The 8,190-nt window shown below is 32.1% G+C and overlaps 1 non-coding gene across 1 annotated transcript; it reads right to left on the minus strand.

The window, feature by feature from the left end:
* Positions 1–7,538: 7,538 nt before the first annotated feature.
* LOC131176168 (small nucleolar RNA R71) lies at positions 7,539–7,645 on the minus strand. The gene has a single exon (XR_009146293.1). It is a non-coding gene; the product is annotated as a small nucleolar RNA R71 (small nucleolar RNA).
* Positions 7,646–8,190: the final 545 nt, after the last annotated feature.

Consider the following 8,190-nt stretch of genomic DNA (forward strand, 5'->3'; position numbering starts at 1 on the left):
AAACTTCAAGTAAATGTTTTTAATTCTTGCTGGAAAAGCTCACCACTTTCAAAAAGTAAGAAAATTATTTTAAAATCCTTTGTATTGTATTTAATGGGTTATCGGTAGATGGAGTCGATAATTCATTAGGTATACTATGGGATCATGTTATGCCTTACAGAGGGATAATGTGTGATATTAAGTACATACATCCACAAAGATATAAGTAAACCATATCCATTAAAGTCCAATTTCACCTTTTAGCCACCTCATTTTATGGAGTACTTGGCATAGTATACTGTATATGTCACGATTTTCTAAGAACTTTATAAATGGACTAGGACATATTGTCCTAATTCATTATGTTTCTTGTAGTATTTACCACCTCTATCTAAACTTACTATTTTTGCCTTTCTATCTAATTACCTTTCAACCTCATTTATTTACATTTCAAGTGCATCTATTGAATGAGATTTTTCATTAAATATATCCATAATATGAAAAATCATCAATTACTTTTCTCCATCAAAAGATGGAGCATCAAAAGGCCCATATATATTAATGTATATTATTTTAAGAAGATAATTACTTCTTATGGCTCCTTTCTTATTGTGTTTAGTTTGTTTTCCCTTAATGCAATCCACACACACATTAAGATTAGTAAAATCTAAACTCAATAGAACCCATTCTTTATCGATCTCTCTAATCTTTCTTTGGATGTGTGATCCAAATGCTTATGCCACAATAAAAGCAGAATTCTCATTCAATCTACTATACTTAATTCCAACATTACTATAATTGACAAGCAAGGATTCAACAAATTTATCATCAAGTTTTAGTATATATAGATCATCGATAGGCATTCTAGAAATAATAATGGAATTATCATTATTATTAAATAAACTGAAACATCCATGCCCAAACTTAACATTAAACCCAAATTCATCAAGTTTTGAAACAAAAAATGATATTCCTAGAAATTGAAGGCACATAAAGGGTTTGTAATAGGTCTAGTTGATGGCCATTATCTCAGACAAAGTGGTAAGTCTCTATGCCTTGAATTGGAGCCTTCATACGGTTTCCATAAATTGAAAGTCTTAGTTGGATTTACGGTTTGGATCATAAGGAATCCTTTCATCATATTCGACAAGTAAATAGTAGCACCAAAATCAAGCCACCAAGTATTATTAGGAACTTTAAATAAGTTTGATTTGAAACATACATAAGCATAAAGATTACTTTTCTTTTCATAAAGATTAATGTTTTAAGCAGTTTTTCTGATAGTGTCTTACTTTCATATAGAAACGACACTTATTTGCCATTTCTTCCTTTAATTTCCCTTAGCTTAAGTAGCACATGAAGATCATTTCTTTTTCTTTTTAAACTTGCAGGCTTTAACTTTAAGTCTTTAATCAAATTCTTAAACCATAATGTTGAAAGAATGAGTCTGTTTATCTTTTAGTCTTGTTTCCTCCTAAACTAGGTAACTGGCCAATTCATTACCATTCCACTTATCCTTAATGTGTTGTAATTAATTTGAAATGTCCCATATTCAGGAGATAATGAGTTCAGAATGAACTACAATAAGAAGGAATCATTAACCATCATCCTCAAAGTTTCTAGTTTTGTTGCAATATCACTCGTTCAAATAATGTGCCCTTGCATACTCCTCAATTCATTATACTTCATGGTCATGAGTTATGCCATTAAAGTACCAGTGAGTGACTTAACTTCAGAATGGAACATATCTTTAATAAGTTTAAGGTTCACAAGTTTAAGGTATTCTTTTGCATTTTTAATTTGTGGAATTGTAGTCCTAAGGTTGTTGGCAATAGTCATTCGTAAAAATATAAGGTAAATTTGTTTAACCATTCCCATTGCTTATGGCATAACTTCTCTTCCTCACTGCTTGTATCCATAATAGCAATGAATTTATCTTCCAATAATGCCAACTCAAGGTCCAAGATACCTAAATAGAACTTGACTTGCTCACACCATTCAAAAAGTTTAACCCATTAAAACAATAACGAATTACGAATGAAGAGAAAGAGCTGCAATATGATATTTATATGCTCAAAATAACTTCATATTACTTAAACAGTTAAAGTATACTATAGTTCTCCTTTGAATAGATACTACAATATATTATCCTAAATTAAATATCATTAAACTTGATTAGACAATAATTAACTTACATCAAATATACATATTGTCTTTGGACATCTAATATATATTTGATAAAATATTATTGTCCTCATAATTCTCACTATTCATAGAATAATTAGTTTACCTTTAGATAAAATCCTTAAGTTTTGATGATTAGTAGGTATCAATTAATCTATTTTTTATCATAGACATCTATTAGTATGGATAATTGATAATTTTTATATGCATATAAACATCATTCATAGTTCGGCCACTTTGGTGACTAACAAACTACTAATTTTATTTTCTTTTAGTTTGGCTACTTTGGTGACTAACAAACCAACATAAATAACATAAATAATGCATATAAATTTTATATCTTAATAAACCTATTATTTGTTCAATCGTTAGGTTTAATTATAAATCTTAATTAGATTGGTTAGAAAACTTTTTTTTTTTTTTCGCTTTCCTTGCTTTCAGGAAAACATATTCCCAAAAGAATCATTCTTTCTAACATATTTTCTTAATCATGTTCAACTTTTATGGCCTAATTAAAGCAACTGCAATATGATATTTATATACTCAAAATAGATTCATAAAACTTAAACAGTTAGAGTATACTATAGTTCTTCTTTGGGTGGATACTATAATATATTATCCTAAACTAAATGCCTTTTAACCTTGATTGGATAATAATTAACTTACATCAAATGTACATGTTATCTTTGGACATCCAATATATATTTGATAGAATGTTATTGTACTCGTAATTCTCATTATTCATAGAATAATTAATTTACCTTCGAGTAAAATCCTTAAGTTCTAGTGACTAATGGGTATCAATTAATCCATTTTTTTATCATAGACATGTATTAGTATGGATAATTAATAATTTTTATATACATATAACCATCATTCATAGTTCGGCCACTTTGATGACTAACAAACTATTAATTTTATTTAATTTTAGTTTGGCCACTTTAGTGACTAACAAACCAAAATAAATAAGTCATCCAGATAAATTTTGTATCTTAACAAATCTAATATTTGTTCAATCATTAGTTTTAATTACAAATCCTAATTAGATTGGGTAGAAAACATAATTTGTTTTTGCTTTCCTTACTTTCGGGAAAACATGTTTCCAAAAGAATAATTCTTTCCAACACGTTTTCTTCATCATGTTAAACTTTCATGGGCCTAATTAAATTTGGGCCAACACTTTAATTTATTAATTGATATATTATTTTTTAAAGCATCTTCCATCACAAACACATTTTCATTTGTTTTGAAATTTATGGCTAAAACAATTAGGCCACTTTGATATTTTTTTTTTATTTTGTTTCTTTTAATTTCTTTATTTTGAGAGAACTTAATGCCAAACTTAAGTCTGTATATAACACGATTTTTCGCCGTGTTAATAATCCTCATGTCTAGAACTAAATTGGGCCAAAATTTAATATTATTATTATTATTTTAATCATCAACCTTAATCATTAAACTTTCACGATCTATACTTTAAGTCTACTCAATATAACAAAAGCAAGAACATCAATATCATATTCATCATTATGAATTTAATAGAGAAATTTAATTATTCAAAACCTGGGAATCTTATACCACATGTATAATAATTTTTAATGGATCATAACAATTATAAACATAATGTGAATCATAAACATAAGATTCAACTATTAACCTAACAATAAATTTTGAACAAATAAATTCTCACAAATTTAGGAAACATATCTAATGTGGAATTTAATTGAGCCATGGTAGTAATTAAGAGAGACTCTTTGATTCAATAAACTAATTTCTCCCTCTTGGCCCTTATTGATTCACACACAAAACTTTAGTGATGAAAGACTTTCTTGAGATGACCATAATATCTCTAATTTTATTAAAAAGAATGTATGTGATCTTATGGGTAAAGAGAGAACCAGCTTATATATATATATTGTTATAATAAGCATGCAAATCTAAGGCACACACACAAATCGCACAATCACACAATATTGAAAAGAGAAGAAGAATAATAGAGGATTTAACATGGTTCGACTGTAAGGTTTACGTCCACGGGCAAGACAAGAGAAAAAAAGTTGCACTATGATGAAAAGAGCAAGATACAATCAATTAGAACTCTCAAACCCTAACCCCAATATGTTTCCCGAATATCTCACAACTCTACCACAAAGGGTAAATATTACAATATTTATACTGGTCCATACTGCGGGGGCGTTGCCCTCACACCCCTAAGGAGATCAATGGTGGGCTTCAAGCCTGGGCCTATCAGCCCGTGCCCTCCGCTATCACCACAGATCTCACTTTTTATCCCAATCGGGTTGCAGCGCGAAACTTTCAGGTTGGGTCACAATTCGGATCCATGAAAAAGTATATCCAAAATTCAAGCCACAAAAATAACATATATATATATATATATATATATATATATATATATATATATATATATATATATAATTTATTAATAGCATACTTTATCAAACAGGTGAGTCGGGCATCCAATTGCTTCGATTTGAATTATCCGGAAGATGCCTTATATATTATATCAAATTATGCTTATATATTACATAAAAAAAATGGACAATCAAACCCATTTCTCAATTCAATACACACACACACACACACACACACACACACACACAAACACTAAATTTGGTACATCCATCAAGTAATCCTTATACAATTAGAATTAAGAGTATTTTAATTAAAGTAAATATCAATTAATATCTGGTCATATTAAAGGAAATGATTTTGGTCCATTTAATTTTTTTTTTAAGTCATGGGCAAAATCTTACATCTCATTAATAGAGAATAACCACCTTTGTTTATATACAAGAGAAGAAGAAGAAAAAAGTAAGGAAATAATATAGTTTGGACAACCAGACACACTTAATAGAAATGCTAACTACTTTACTAGCTAACTAATATTAAGTTATAATAAAAAAAAACTAAATGCTTAAGCTAACTAACGGCTTTGCTATGACTTTGATAGTTTCAATGTCAATAATCTAAACTCTGCTTCTGCCATGTTAAATAGTTCTTTGATAATTTCATTATTGCTCTAAAGGAAGCATAAAACATTTCTGATTAATACAATACACAATAAAATGTGGTTCTTGACAATGTGCTACAACTGATTGTATGGCAGTGTGATTGATACACTTGAATTGTATAGATGTTTTTAAGCACATTTGTATACTATCTCATGGCATTTAGGTAAGTAATCTCATGCATAGTAGTTGATTTCATTAGTTTTTGTAATTTCTATTGTCAAGCCCTTAATTCCATATTTTCTGCATCATTTCAAGTGTTTTGGTGAAGTCACAGAGTATAGGAGTGCAAAGGAAAGCTTAGAGAGGTCAAAAGACTCAGAATTGTTGCTGATATAAAGTACATGGGTCATGTAAGCAAAGCCACAGATCCATGTAACTTTCTACCAGAAGAAAGCCAAAGAGCCAATAGAGAAATAAAAGTACACGAGTCGTGTAATTGGACCCGTGTAATCTGCAGGGATCCGTGTAAGTCTCTACCAGGCACAAGCTTGAAGAATTTTCTGAAAATAAAAGTACACGGCTCGTGTAACCAGGCTAGTGTAGCCAACACAGACCCGTGTAAGTCTCTGTGCCAATGCAAGATTCCGCAATTTCGCTCCAGTAAGTTACATGGCCTGGGGTCATGTAGAGACACACGGGTTATGTACCATGCAGCAGCCAGTTTTCTAACCTGAATTCCTGCTCTTGTTTACTGATTCAAATCAGACTCCTAAGGCTTTTTGGACTCAAAATGACCTAACCCTAGAACAACCATTATAAATAGAAGAAAAAACATCCAAGAGGGGAGATCAATCCTTTTACAGCACTTTTTAGGAGTTTTCACCTCTGCACTCTCACCAGCCATCTTGAGGAGAAGAATATCAGTATCAAGAGGAGTTTTCCAGTCGAAGTTCCACAAGATCAAAGCAAACCCTCTTCAGTTCTTTCATTCCAGTTCCTTAAACGGATTTTTATTGTTTTATTTCTTCTAGACGATTTCTTTTTACTGTCTTTACCTTTTTATCATGATGTTTACTGAACTCACCATGAGTGAGTAGTTTTCATATTCTGGAATTGGGAAAGTAATGCTTGTAATCATTGTTATGGATAAACATTAAGTTTTATTTTTGTGATCTTAAAGCATGCTATGTGTTGGTACCCACTTAGTATTGATTATAGATATTAATTGAAGGAATGAAAGGTGAAGATTAATATTAGAAAATCAAGATTTTGAACCTAGGAATTCTGACCCAAACATAGGCTGATACCTTTGTGAAATTTCAAAATTAGTCAAAGACCTTAAAGGATTTTAATTAATTTAATCGCCATGAAAGTCGGGTTTAAGTTAATTAAAATACACCCTAGGTGCCTTGAGAGAGGACTTAGGATACCTTTGGATTAATTTCCATCAAGGCAAATGATTCTCAAGCTAGTAAATAAACAAGGTAACATCCATAGTAAGATTCAAGTGTGAAATCTTAATTACGGAATTGTTTCAAAATAGATTATTTCGTTTTAAGTTTATCATTCTAGTGTTTAAAATAGACAACCTTCATTCCCTCAGTATTCGATAGCCTAAACAGTTAAAATTACTGTGTAGATTGGTACTTATTAATCAAATTTCTCGTGGGAACGATACTTTACTCATTACTTTATTACTTGTTAGCGATCCATGCACTTGGGGGGTTGTAAAACCAGTGAAACAAGTTTTTGGTGCCGTTGCCAGGGATTTTGGCTTTAGTAATATCGAGTGATAGGCAATTTAGCTGATTTAGGCAATTATATTTATTATCTAATTTTATTCGATTTGTTTTATTTCTTTTCTTTTCTCTTAGGTGCCTGACCTAGTATATGACCAGAATAAGGCTAGAAGAAGAAATCTTGGACTGTGATCCAGAGATAGATAGAACTCTAAGAGCCATCAAGAGGGAAAGGAAACACCAAGAGCACGATCTAGAAGATCCTGAAATTCCAACCATGGCTGATAATAATGACAGGCCAAGACTCTTGAGAGACTACGGAGCTCCATCTGTCCAAGGATTTCAGCCCAGTGTCACAAGACCCATAGTGGAAGCTAACAACTTTGAGTTAAAACTAGCATGGCCCCAAATGATTCAACAAACCTAGTTCAAAGGTTCACCAACAGAAGATCCACACTATCACCTCCAGTGCTTTCTTGCCCTATGTCACACATTCAAGATGAATGGAGTTTCTGATTAAGCCATAAGACTCAGAGCATTCCCATTCTTCCTTCGAGACAGAGCAAGGAAGTGGTTACTTTCTCAACTAGCTAGAACGTTCACCACTTGGGAAAACCTCTCACAAGCTTTTTTAGCAAGGTACTTCCCACCTGCAAAGACTGTAAGACTGAGGGTTGAGCTCAACACCTTCAGACAAAAGGAAGGTGAATCACTCTATGACGCATGGGAAAGATATAAGGACCTGCAGAGGGAATGTCCACACTATGGCATAGAGGATTGGCTACTAGTACAAAATTTCTATAATGGGTTACTACCCTCTACAAGGAGCACAGTTGATTCAGCTGCAGAAGGTGACCTAATGGAGAAAACAGTGACACAAACACTTGAACTTCTAGAGAGGGTGGCATACCATAATTATGAGTGGTCAAATGAAAGAGGAAATGCAAGGAAAATAGCAAGGGTCCTGGAAGTGGACGCTCTAAGCATGATAAATGCTCAATTTGATCAGCTCATAAGGAGGCTTGATAAAATGCAAGCCAATGCAGTAGGGATGAATAGTCAACATGAGGATAGCTATGGAGGAGGATACATGAGTTCAGAATATAACAGCTTCAATGAACCCTCAACAGAACAGATGAACTATGTGAATAATGGAGGAAACTTCAACCAGAGGCAGCTCAATAATCCATATTCAAACACTTATAACCCTGGATGGAGGAAACACCCAAATTTCTCATGGTCCAATCAGCAGAATCAGCCAATAAACAAATAACAGGGGTATAAACCACCAGCACCCCCTGGATTTCAGAATAGAG

The sequence above is a fragment of the Hevea brasiliensis genome, chromosome 18, assembly GCF_030052815.1.
Source record: "Hevea brasiliensis isolate MT/VB/25A 57/8 chromosome 18, ASM3005281v1, whole genome shotgun sequence".
Taxonomy (NCBI): domain Eukaryota; kingdom Viridiplantae; phylum Streptophyta; class Magnoliopsida; order Malpighiales; family Euphorbiaceae; genus Hevea; species Hevea brasiliensis.